At 38.6% G+C, this 13,675-nt stretch overlaps 1 non-coding gene across 1 annotated transcript; it reads right to left on the reverse strand.

Annotated features, from left to right (window-relative positions):
* Positions 1–1,911: 1,911 nt before the first annotated feature.
* LOC128287351 (small nucleolar RNA R71) lies at positions 1,912–2,018 on the reverse strand. Its single transcript, XR_008278051.1, has one exon. It is a non-coding gene; the product is annotated as a small nucleolar RNA R71 (small nucleolar RNA).
* Between the last annotated feature and the right edge of the window lie 11,657 nt (positions 2,019–13,675).

The raw sequence follows: 13,675 nt of genomic DNA on the forward strand, positions 1-13,675 counted from the left end.
ATGGGCCAACGTACGAAATCAACACGGCCTGGACTTCCTCACACAGGCAGACCACATGGCAGTGTCCATTTGTCAGAATCAAGTACGACTCACACAGGTAGACCACACGCCCGTGCCTATTTAACAGGCTTGACAACGGCCTAAAGTAATCGTACACAGGTGTGTCCCTGTCGAGCCCAAGTAGAGTCCTATTCGGAAAAGGCCACTTTTGAGGGCTCTTAGGCATTCCAAAGCCTATAAATACACCCTAGAAGAGGAGAAGAGGGGGGACGCATAGAAGGAAGGAAGGAATTGCTCAAGGAAAGCCGATCAATCCATCTCAGAAGCCGGATTCACCATCAAGACTAAAGATCTGCCTTCAAATTCCCTCAGGAGTTTTGGGTTTTCTTATGTTTTGTTATTTTTATTCTTTTGAGATGTTTTCTTTCATTAGTATGAACTAAAACCCCTAAATACCTTAGGGGAATGAAACCTAAGATGGATCTTGTTATTATTATTTGAATTATATGATAAATATTTAACTTGTTCTTAATTATGTGTTCTTAATTCTTGTTTTGATATTCCAGGATATTGATTCAAGTTAAAGCTCTTATTCAGAGGAGGAATAGACCCTGTCTAAGAGTAAATTTGTCCTAATTAAGTGGAGTTGGTTGCGCGCCTAGAGAAATGGTGACAAGATTTTGCTGGATTAGGGTGAAACCTAATAAGGGGATCCATAGATCGAGTTAATGCAACCTTAGGGCGTTAATTAGAAAGAGATTTCAATTATTCAATCTAGGGTTAGACGTTGCTAGTCTTGAGAGAGATAATAATATAACTTAGGGATCTCTACGGAACAATTTGAATGAATAAATCGTCCGATTCAGAGTCAAATAACAAGTGAAGTCTAGGTGGATTTTTCCTTAGGTATTGTCTCAATCAATCGAGTTTTCCAAAAAGTAGTTTCCCCAAATTGCTTTTCTGCGATTTCTTAGTTTAATTAATTAGTTAGATAAACAAAACCCTTTTATTTTTTTAGGCTAGATAATAAAAAGAAAGTTGATACTAGTACTTTTAGTTCCTTTGGGTTCGATAATCCGGTCTTGCTAAAGCTATACTACTGTTCAATAGGTACACTTGCCTTCATCGTGATAATATTTAGTTTCAAGAACGATTCATTATAAATATTTAAAAACCTGTCACGAATATCACGTATCAAGTTTTTGGCGCTGTTACCGAGGAGCTAAGATGTTAGGAACACTCGATTTTTATTACTTTAGCCATTTTACTTTAATTGGAATTTAAATTTTTATTTTGTTTTCTAACTCTTCATTTATTTTCTTCGGACAAGTTTTTCTAGTTTATGACCAGGAGAAACCCGTTAGGACCATTACTGTTTGATAGTGAGATCGATCGCACAGTTTGCAGAAACCGAAGAGAAATAAGGTGAAGCTTACGTTACACAGAAGAGCCAGAGGAAGATACTTCAACCACCATCGAGGAGATGGCTGAAAACCAAGAAAATCCGCTACCTCCTGCGATTGTTGTTAATCAAAATCCTGCTCGCGCACTATGTATGATTATGCTAAACCTTCTTTAACAAGAACTGAATCGAGCATAGTTAGACCTGCTGTAGCTGCAAATACTTTTGAACTGAAACCTAACACAATTCAAATGATACAACAATTTGTTCAGTTTGATGGTTTGCAAGACGAAGATCCCAACGCTCATTTAGCAAACTTTTTAGAACTATGTGATGCATTTAAAATTAATGGCATTTCTGATGACGCTATTTGCCTTCGGTTATTCCCTTTTTCATTGAGAAAAAAAACTAAATAGTGGTTGAATTCGTTACCGCGGAGGTCAATCACTACTTGGGAACAAATGACCAAAAAGTTCTTATTAAAATATTTTCTGCAGACTAAAATGGCTAAATTGCGTAATGATATCTCTACTTTTGTGCAGATGGATTTAGAAACACTCTACGATGCATGGGAGAGATACAAGGACTTTTTGCAAAGATGCCCTCACCATGGGTTACCACTTTGGCTACAGGTTCAAACTTTTCATAATGGCCTGAATCCTTCGTCTCGACAAATGGTTGACGCAGCTGCTGGTGGAACCATCAATAATAAAACACCTGAAGATGCCTATAAATTCATAGAGGAGATGTCATTGAATAACTATTAGTGGCAAGTCACGAGGACAAAGCCAACGAAAATAGCCGGTGTTTATAACGTCAATTCGATCACCATGCTCTCTAATTAGGTAGAACTCTTGAATAAGAAAATTGATGGTTTTTTTAGTTCTTCACAGGTTCACCCAGTAATGCAGTGCGAAGCAAATGGAGGTGGATCGAGCAATTCAGAATACCCACCTTATGGTCACAACATGGAGAACGAGCAGTTAAATTACATGGGTAATAATCCTAATCTCAAAACAATCCTTATAGCAATACTTACAATGCAGGTTGGAGGAATCACCCAAATTTTTCATTGGGAGGCCAAGGAAATCAGAAACTACCACCCCCTCTAGGCTTTCAGCAACCACCATACTAGCAGGAGAAAAAGCCGAACCTTGAGGAGATGCTAACCAAATTCATCTCGGTGTCAGAGACTCATTTTTAGGATACCGACACGGCACTCAAAAATCAACAAGCATCAATCCAGGGGCTAAAAACTTAGATTGGACAGCTTACCAAGTTGATTTCCAAATAACCACAGGGTAGCCTGCCAAGCAACACTGAATCTAACCCAAGGGAACAACTCAACGCAATTTCCATTCATGATGAGGAAGGGTTAGTGGCAAAGCCAAGGCCAGAACCGATGATAAGCAAAGCTAAGAACGAGGTGGACCAAAACGAACAAAAATCGATAAGTACAGAATATAAACCTCGTGCGCCATACCCCAATGCGACAAGGAAAGACCGCTCAGATGAACAATTTTGTAAATTCCTTAAACTTTTAAAGAAACTACATATTAACCTACTGTTTATTGAAGCACTTTCCCAGATGCCGAACGCAGTCAAATTTTTAAAGGAGCTTCTAGCAAATAAATGAAAGTTAGATGAAAGGTCGCAAATGGAGCTGAACATGGTTTGCTCAACCATTCTTCAGAATAAGCTACCTAACAAACTAAAAGATCCAGGGAGTTTTCCGATTCCTTGTTTAATTGGTAGTTTAGATGTTAATAATGCGTTGGCTGATCTAGGGGCTAGTATCAATATTATGCCTTACAAATTGTTTAAGCACCTAGGTCTAAGGAAACCCAAACAAACTAGGATGAGCATTCAATTTGCAGATAAAACTGTTAGATTTCCTAGGGTTATCATTGAAGACGTACTCGTTAAAATTGACAAATTTATATTCCCAGTTGATTTTGTTGTTTTGGACATAGAAGAGGACAGTAATGTTCCTTTAATTTTAGGAAGGGCTTCTTTAGCAACTACTAGAACAAATATTGACGTTGGCACAGGTGAACTCACACTTCGTGTAGGAGACGAAATAATAAACCTTCAAGCTCGCAACCTGAATAACACATCGAAAATTGAAGGTGATTGTACAAATTGTTCTACTAAGACTGATCATACAGTGCAACCTATTTTGTAGGAAATAAGTTCGAAGGACACACATGAGCCATGTTCAATCCACAACAAAGAATCTACCTATGAAGAACGAAGGTTACAAATCAAGGAGTTAGATGAATGGCTGATATTTAAACCGAGAAAACACGATAAACCAAACTATGCCAGAACAAGCTCAATGCCTCACCAAATCAACTTAAGGTTGGAGATAAAGTTTCATTAGATGTCGTAGATCCTCACATTGACACTGCCAAATCGAATGAAGAAATTCCTCTTACGATACTTAGCATTTTCCCATTTGGTACAGTCGAGGTAAGTCATCCCAAATTCGGCACGTTTAAGGTAAACAATACCCGCCTAAAACCTTATTTTAATGGGATTCATAGTAGGAATGAGGAGTATAAACTCCTCGAACCACCATGACCATTCACCAGAGAGGTAAGTCGAGCTTAAACTATAAATAAGCGCTTCCCGAGAGGCAACCCAAGCACTAACGGTATTAACTTCTTTAAATTTTAAGTGTTTAAACACCTAACTTACTAACGGAGCTTTTGAATATAGGTTTACCACACTCACACGACCAAGCACACGGGCGTGCCTTAGGCCGTGTGAAAATAGGGGGAAATTTTCCCCAACACGGGATGCGATAAATCACCATGGCCGTGCGTTAGGACCGTGGCCGAATCTGCCAAAGTAATACGGGCTTACGACACACCCATGTTGTAGAACCATGATTAAACTTGAGAAAATAGCACGGGCATTCTCCACGCCCGTGTCTAGAACCTGTGGTTGAACCTGTCATATTAACATAGGCGTGGACCTACATACACGGACGTGGGAGAAGCAAACAAAGACAGACACGGCCGTGTGCATCCACACGTCCAAGGAACACGGGCGTGGGCCAAATGCTAGACGCGCCCAAATTCAAAATTCGCAAATGACACGGGCAAAAATTGGGGAACACAGGCGTGTCCCCTGGCCATGTGTCCCAAAATCTATAAATATTCTTCACTATTCATCATCTTCTTCACCCAAAATCCCTAACCCTAGCCGTTGCAAGTCCACACGGCCTCCCTGCCACGCCCGTGCGCCGCCTCCAACTCTATTTTCGACACCCATTCTCATCTTTTTAGCGTTTGTTCACTCTTTTCTCTCTATTTTCTTCATCCCTTTTACTAATTTTATGATTTTTATGGTTTTATTTGGCAGATTTTTTATTTATATTCATAGTTCTCACTATAGTCATGCTTATACGTTTATTCTTTGCCATTTTAGTCAATACTTTCTGATACATTCATTCTTTTTGTGTGTTCCCATAAGAGTCTAGTTCAGTCATTTTATGTTGAAAATAATCATGCTTTTATTATGTCAATTGCTATATAAACTTCTATCATTTAGATTAAACTGCTGAGTATTGTTGGTTGGACTGGTTAGTTTAACTATATTCATGATTACTTCTTGAGTTAGTTAGTTATGTTATATTCTTTGTTCTTCTTCCAGGTATACCATGTCAAGCTCACGTGGCAAGAAAACTGCTGTTCCCGCTTCGAAAAAGCATAAAGGGGCATCTTTCTCGGGTCCTACCACGAAAATTCACCACCCATACCTCCAATTTCCACCCGGCAATCAGGAAGAACTATTCCAAATCCTACAGGCCCGACCTTTAGGTGTGGGCCGCTGCATTGACTGGGCAACGCTTGAACAAGTCTAGTTGGCTGACGATGTACGAGCACTCTTGACAACCAATCTATGAGACCTCTTCTTTGCGATCATCGAGCCAATGTACCTTGAGCTCACAGTTGAACTTTGCTCGACATTCCATGTTCAAGACGTCATGACCACCTTTGATGATCCTAGAACAGTCCAGTTTCGTCTCGGCGGTTTAGTCCGCTAGTTGAATGTGCCTGAGTTTGGTATAACTTTGGGCCTGTACACAGAGGAGTTCATGGATAAGAACGACCTCGACGCTCTTCGTCGCCACATCCACTACTCTCCCTCCAAGTGTTGGTACGCTTTGGTCCCCAGTTCAGCCACTTACGACCCGAGCCTCTCCAAGGCATCGACTCTCTCTCCCTCATTGAGGTACCTACATGCCATCTTGGCACACACTTTGACACGACGTCGAGAGAGCACCAGCGTCGTCAACACTCACGACGCCTACTTTCTATGGAGCATGGCAAACGGACATGTACTCGACCTCTCCTACTTTATTGCCCTAGCCTTTCGCCACAAGACGGAGCGGCATCGGAGGGGGTCATCTCCATTGGCCCCTACGTGACTCGACTGGCACGGCACTTCGAGCTCCTCAACACAATAGCTCAATCATCCTCATTTACTTTTATTGGCCAGATGTACCCACAAGGCATCTCGAGCATGCTTAGTATGAGGATGATCGAGAAGTGCCGAGGAACCCACCCTCTTCAGCATCGCCTCACCCAATCAGCCGAGGAGGGAGACTATGAGGACATTACTGATGATGTCCCTCTACGTCATAAGGACCCACCATTTCAGGAACCACCACCCTCTCGTCCAGTTCATGCGGCAGCTTCATACGCTGACATCTCTGAGCACCTTACCCTATTCAAGCAACATTGTTTTCAGTGCTTTGATAAAATTGATGCTACTTTATAGTAGATTTGTCAGCACTTCCACATCTCATTGCCACCCCCACCTCGTGAACCACCTAGCAATGAAGATGTTTAAAAAATTTTATTTATTATTTTATGTTTTTATTTTTATTCTATTTTAAGACTACTTTTTATTTTTCTTTAAGCTTATTTCTATTAGATTTTATAATTTTTATTTTACAATTATCAACTTCGGTTATTCCATTACAAGTAATTATGCTTCCTTATACTTCCTAAAAAGTTCCTGATTTTGTCACAGTTATAAAGAGCTCCTCAAGCTCATCATCACATAGGAACTAAAAACTCCACCGGGAAAGGTTCTCCACGACTGCCATGTCCTGCTCAACCACGACCATAGCTACCACTAGATATAATATTCTTTTGGCCTGGACTTATGGACTAATGAACCTCTAACACCATCGAAGTATCCTCCTCACTCTCACGCCGATTATTCTCTAAAACTCCAGTTCAAGGAGTTCATTCATCATTCAGGAAGTTTCTCTTCTCTCCCTATCTTATGATTATAAATCTATCATTATCAATATATCTATCTTTGTACATTGAGGGCAATGTACATCTTAAGTGTGGGGGGTCTTTTATATCACCAATAAGAAACCCTTGAATATTGTCTTATTCTTACGTGAATTACTCATATCACTATTAGAATGCATTTTAATTAATTTATGATTTTTATTGATATGTCTTGAATTAAAACATAGGCATTTATACATTGATTGTTTAAACTTTAAGACATTAGAGCATCAAGCATGATAAATTGATTTTTGAAGAATTAAAAACTTTTAGGTTGTTTCCCCCAAGTTTAGGCATTACCTTGAGTTGGAATTCACAAGTTTAAACATCAAAAAGCCATAATTTTTGTGAGATTTTGAGCCTTGTAAGCATCTATTATTTCTTTCATGCTCACTTTCATTATGAGTGCCTCAATATTGAATTGTTATTCTAGAACTTGCTTGATTATGCACGTCAAGACCACACCATTTGATTTGATATGTTAAAATGATAAAGGCACTTAGGTTTAACCCACTTACTCCATAAAAGCCTACCTTCACAATTAACCCTTAGTGAACCCCCTTGAGCCTAACAACTCATTCATTAATTTACCCTCAATATTAACCCATAACTCATTATTGTTGAAATCCCCTAAATTAATTTGATTCCTATTTTTGTCGAGATTTGAGTTGGAATAGTTGCTTAGCTATGTTTTATTCTATTTTGTAATTTGACTTGTTCTTAAAAAAAATATATGTTTACATATTAGTAGTAGTGATCTTCTGAGCTAAAGAAGTTAAATTCCATATTCTAAGAAAAAGCTCTGTTGTAGGCAATTGATGACTAGTCATTTTTCTGGTTAGGCAAATTTTTAATTCAATCTCGATTCTAGCCCTTTCTTTCTGTTTGTGACCACACCCTCTAACTGAAGCCACGTTACAACCCTCTAAAGACCTTTTGATTGATGTTTCATCTCAATTTATAGTGGTAGAGATTTGATTTTCATGCAAGCCTATGGTAATGACTTTTCATTATTAACTATTGAATGCTTCATTTCTTGTTCTTAAACACCTCGAGTGATTTGAGTGAATCTTTCGTGAGGATATGAAACTCTGTGATATTTTGAATCCAAGATAATTACTTAGATGAGGGGAGACACCTATGTTTTCATGATAAAATGCTCAACTTGGAATGTTTGAAACTTTGATGTTCTTTTAGTTGAATTTTCAATGTATGATTACCTAAGGATTATTTTGAGATATTATTGATAAAAATTATAAGTTGAGAAGAATTTATTTTCATTATGAGTTGAGGATTTTTCTTGAGTACAAGCAAATGCTTAAGTGTGGGGATATTTAATAAACCGTAATTTATACATATTTCTATCCCATGCTTAGCACATGTTATGGATGATTTTTCCTTAGATTTGGTGAATTCGATGCTCCTAATGCCTTAATTTCATGTTTTATACTTAGGTGAGCATAGGAGAGTGAAAGGAACGGGAAATGGGCCAAAAATGGAGAAAATGGGCCAACATACAAAATCAACACCGCCTGGACTTTCTCACACGGGCAGACCACATGGCCTTGTCAATTTGGAAGAATCGAAGCATGACTCACACGGGTAGACCACACGTCCGTGCCTATATAACAGGCTTGACCACAGCCTGAAGTAGTCGCGCACAGGCGTGTCACACGGGCGTGTCCCTATCGAGCCCAAGCAGAGTCTTATTCGAAAAAGGCCACTTTTGAGGGCTCTTAGGCATTTCAAAGCTTATAAATACACCCTAGAAGAGGAGAAGAGAGGGGACGCACAGGAGGAAGCAAGGAATTGCTCAAGGAAAACCGATTGATCTATCTCAAAAGTCAAATTCACCATCAAGACCGAAGATCTGCCTTCAAATTCCCTCAGGAGTTTTGGGTTTTCTTATGTTTTGTTATTTTTATTCTTTTGAGATGTTTTCTTTCATTAGTATGAACTAAAACCCCTAAATACCTCAGGGGAATGAAACCTAAGATGGATCTTGTTATTATTATTTGAATTATATGATAAATATTTGAATTTTTCTTAATTATGAGTTCTTAATTCTTGTTTTAATATTCCAGGATATTGATTCAAGTTAAAGCTCTTATTCAGAGGAGGAGTAGACCCTGTCTAAGAGTAAATTTGTCCTAATTAAGTGGAGTTGGTTGCGCGCCTAGAGATAGGGTGATAAGATTTTGCTAGATTAGGGTGAAACCTAATAAGGGGATCCATAGATCGAGTTAATGCAACCTTAGGGCGTTAATTAGAAAGAGATTTCAATTATTCAATCTAGGGTCAGACATTGTTAGTCTTGAGAGAGATAATAATATAACTTAGGGATCTCTATGGAACAATTTGAATGAATAAATCGTCCGATTCAGAGTCAAATAACAAGTGAAGTCTAGGTGGATTTTTCCTTAGGTATTGTCTCAATCAATCGAGTTTTCCAAAAAGTAGTTTCCCCAAATTTCTTTTCTGTGATTTCTTAGTTTAATTAATTAGTTAGATAAACAAAACCCTTTTATTTTTTTAGGCTAGATAATTAAAAGAAAGTTGATACTAGTACTTTTAGTTCCTTTGGGTTCGATAATCCGGTCTTGCTAAAGCTATACTACTGTTCGAAAGGTACACTTTCCTTCATCGTGATAATAGTTAGTTTCAAGAACGATTCATTATAAATATTTAAAACCTGTCACAAATATGACGTATCAAAAATTTAAGTAGTGAAATGGTTGATTATGAAGTGAAATCAATTATATGTGATTTGGTATGTTTTGGCTGCCTATGTATGTCATGAAATGATACCATTTTGATGGCTAGGTGAGCATAAGAATAGGGTGGCAAATTGGCTTTGCAAATAGCCTATTTTTTGTCCAAACGGGAAAAGACACGGGCATGTGTCTCAGCCATGTGTGACACACGGTCATGTTACACGGCTGTGTGTCCCCTGGTGTACCCTTTTGAATTAAGACAGTAAATCCTACAGGTTTGACACGGCCTAGATAGACGGGCAGGTCTACTGGTCATATGTGTCACATGGAGTCACACACGGGTGTGTGACTGACCGTGTGACATAATTCAGTATACCCCTTTAAATGGCACATGGCCTAGCACACAGGCGTGTATGGCTATTTCAAAGGGTACACGGGCTAAACACACGGGCGTGTGGTCAGCCGTGTGACCCAAGTCAGTAACCCCTCCAAATTTCCCACAGCCAAGGTACATGGGCCTGTCACCGGCCGTGAGGTGCAAGTCAGTATGTATGCCCTGTTTTCACACGGCCAGTGACACGGGAGTGTCTGGTAGACATGTGCGACACACGGCCTGTTCACACAGGCATGTGACCTATGATTTCATGAAATTTTTCTAAGTGTTCAGAAATTTTTATATATGATTGGTTTAGTTCTGAACCACTCTTAAGCATGTTTTAAGGTCTCGTAGGACCTTACATGGGACAAGGTGTTTGATATGAATGGATTTTGATTATGATTGCATATATGTTTGTGCATAATGTGTGTTATTTGGTAATGCCTCGTAACCCTATTTTGACGTCAGTTACGGGTTAGTGGTGTTACATTTAATTGGTATCAAAGTTACGGTTTAGTCGATTCTAGGACTAACGTAGTTGTGAGAGTCTAGCTATACATGCCATATATAAAAATTGTGATAGTGTAATGATTCCTGACAGTTAAAATGTGTTTTTCACATAGCAAATGGATCTTGATCGAGCAATAACTGACGATGTGGAAAGTAATGCGCCCGCTCCCGCTCAAGGGGCAGTGCTGGCTGATTCTAGGCTTATTTCTAGTAGCCAAGGGGAGAGGCTAAGCAAGCCTTCTTCCAAATGATGAGTGAGTGGTTCACGGAGTTCATTCGAATGCTTAACAACCTTCACCCCCACCCGTTTCTCAAAAAGTTCCTGTTATGCCGCAAGTGTTAGATCCGATTTGATTAAGTAAGCCGCCAGTGGATAAGATACGTAAACATAGGGCTGAAGAGTTTCGAGCTACAATTGATGATGATGCTGAGAGGGCTGAGTTCTGGCTCGAGAACACAATCAAAGTATTCGAGGAATTGTCCTATATTCTGGAAGAATGTATCAAATGTGTTGTATCTTTGCTGAGAGATAATGCGTACCAATGGTGGAAAACGTTGATATATGTAGTTCTGAGGGAACGAGTCACTTGAGAGTTCTTTCAGTCCAGATTTTCAAAGAAGTATATAAGTCAAAGATTTCTCGATCAAAAACACAAAGAATTTCTGGAATTGAAACAAGGCCGAATGACTAACAGAATATGAAAGAGAGTTTGTATGATTGAGAAAATATACTCGAGAATATGTTTCTACTGAAGAGATCACGTGTGAATGATTCGTTGTCGGGCTGAATGAAGATATAAAGCTATTGGTTGGGATTCTGAAAATCAAAAAATTTGTTGTGTTAGTTGAAATGGCTTGTAAAGCTGAGGATCTCAGCAAAGAAAAGAGAAAAGCTGACTTTAAAGTAAGAGTTCAAGAAAGAGATCAACTAGTAAATCTTATTAGTCTGCGTCAAAGAAATTCTGAGACTCGTTTAATCATTCCAATGCATCTGTGGGACATTCAAATAGCGATCGAGTGAGACAACAGTCGAGCTTCAAAGCTCCAGCTATTTCGATAGTTAGTGTTAGGAGTGTGAGACCTAATCGACCTGAATGTAAACATTATTGTAAAAGGCATCTAGGTGATTGTAGATTGAATGATAGGGCTTGTTTTAAATGTGGATCATTGGATCATTTTATCTGTGATTGTCCTAAGTTGGCTGAGCAAGATACAGTACAGAATACGAGGCCGAGTAACACTACAACTAGACGTAGGCCACCTAGAAATACGAAAAATGTGAGTGGTAGCCAGAAAGCGACTAAAGACAGTACTGTGAGATTTGATGCTAGAGCACCTGCACGAGACTACGCTATTCGTGCTCGCAAAGAAGCGTCATCTCCAGAAGTCATTACTAGAACTTTTACTCTTTATGATACTAAGGTTATTGTATTGATAGATCCAGGATCTACTCATTCGTATATATGTGTGAATTTAGTATCCAGTAAGATTTTGCCTGTAGAGTCTACTGAATTTGTAATTAGAGTATTGAACCCCTTAAGCAAGTGTATGTTGGTTGATAAAGTGTGCAAGAACTGTCCGTTGATGATTCAAGATTTTTGTTTTTGGCTGATCTGATGTTGTTGCCATTTGACGAATTTGATATAATTCTGGGTATGGATTGGCTAATGTTGCATGATGCTGTTGTGAATTGCAAACGAAAGACGATTGATTTGAGATGTCAAAATAATGAGATTATTCGAATTGGGTCTGATGATCTAAATGGTTTGCCAGCAGTGATTTCATCGATGTTAGCTCAAAAATATGTGAGAATGGGTTGTGAAGCTTACTTGGCTTATGTACTTGATACAAAAGTGACTGAGAAGAAGATTGAATCAGTGCCAGTTGTATGTGAGTATCTAGATGTGTTTCCTAAAAAGTTATCGAGTTTACCACTGATACGAAAAGTTGAGTTTGGTATTGAGTTAATGCCGAGCACAACCTTGATATCGATAGCTTCGTACAGAATGGAACTGATGGAGTTTAAAGAATTAAAAGTTCAGTTGCAAGAATTAACCGATAGAGGATTTGCACGAGCAAGTTTCTCGTCTTGGGGTGCTCCTATGTTGGTTGTGAAAAAGAAAGATGGTACGATGAGAATGTGTATAGACTACCGATAGCTTAACAAAGTGACGATCAAGAACAAATATCCTCTGCCCAGAATAGATGATTTGTTTGATCAATTGAAAGGGACTACAGTGTTTTCAAAGATAGATTTGAGATCTGGTTATTATCAATTGAGAGTTAAAGACTCTGATGTGCCAAAGATAGCTTTTAGGACAAGGTATGGTCACTATGAATTCTTAGTTATTCCTTTTGGACTAACGAATGCACCTACTATTTTTATGGGCTTAATGAACCGGATTTTCAAATTCTACTTGGATCGATTTGTTGTTGTATTTATTGATGATATTTTGATATATTCACGAGATGAAACTAAGCATGCCGAGCATTTGAGAATTGTATTGCAAACTCTACGTGATAATCAATTATATGCAAAGTTCAGTAAATGTGAATTCTGGTTGCGTGAGGTTGGTTTTCGAGGGCATATTGTATTAGCATCTGGTATCTGAGTCGATCCGAGTAAGTTTTTTGCAATAATGGATTAGAAGCCTCCGAGAAATGTATCTAAAGTCCGTAGTTTTCTAGGACTTGCTGCATATTATAGATGATTTGTGAAAGGCTTTTCAATGATTGCAACTCCATTAACGAGATTGCTTTAGAAAGATATAAAGTTTGAATGGTCTGAAAAATGTCAGAAAAGTTTTGATCAGTTAAAAGTTCTTTTGACTAAAGCTTCAGTGTTAGTATAGCCAAAATCGGGTAAAAAATATGTGATTTATAGTGATGCATCATTGAATGGTTTGGGTTGCGTTTTGGTGCAGGAAGGTAAAGTTATAGCTTATACCTCAAGACAATTGAAGCCACATGAAAAGAATTATTCGACGCACTATTTAGAGTTAGTGGCCATTGTGTTTGCGTTAAAGATTTGGCGTCATTATCTATTTGGTGAGAAATTCCATGTTTACAACGATCACAAGAGTTTGAAATATCTGATGGCTCAGAAAGATTTGAATTTATGATAGCAAAGATGGCTGGAATTGCTAAAAGATTACGAGCTAGTGATTGACTACCATCCAGGAAAAGAAAATGTTGTTGCTGATGCATTAAGCCAGAAATCTTTATTTGCTCTACATGCAATGAATACTCAGCTGGCTCTATCTGACGATGGCTCGATTGTAGCTGAATTGAAAGCGAGACCATTGTTTGTACAGCAGATTTATGAAGCTCAGACTGATAATGAAATGTTAGTTAA

The sequence above is a fragment of the Gossypium arboreum genome, chromosome 13 (genome assembly GCF_025698485.1).
Source record: "Gossypium arboreum isolate Shixiya-1 chromosome 13, ASM2569848v2, whole genome shotgun sequence".
NCBI lineage: Eukaryota > Viridiplantae > Streptophyta > Magnoliopsida > Malvales > Malvaceae > Gossypium > Gossypium arboreum.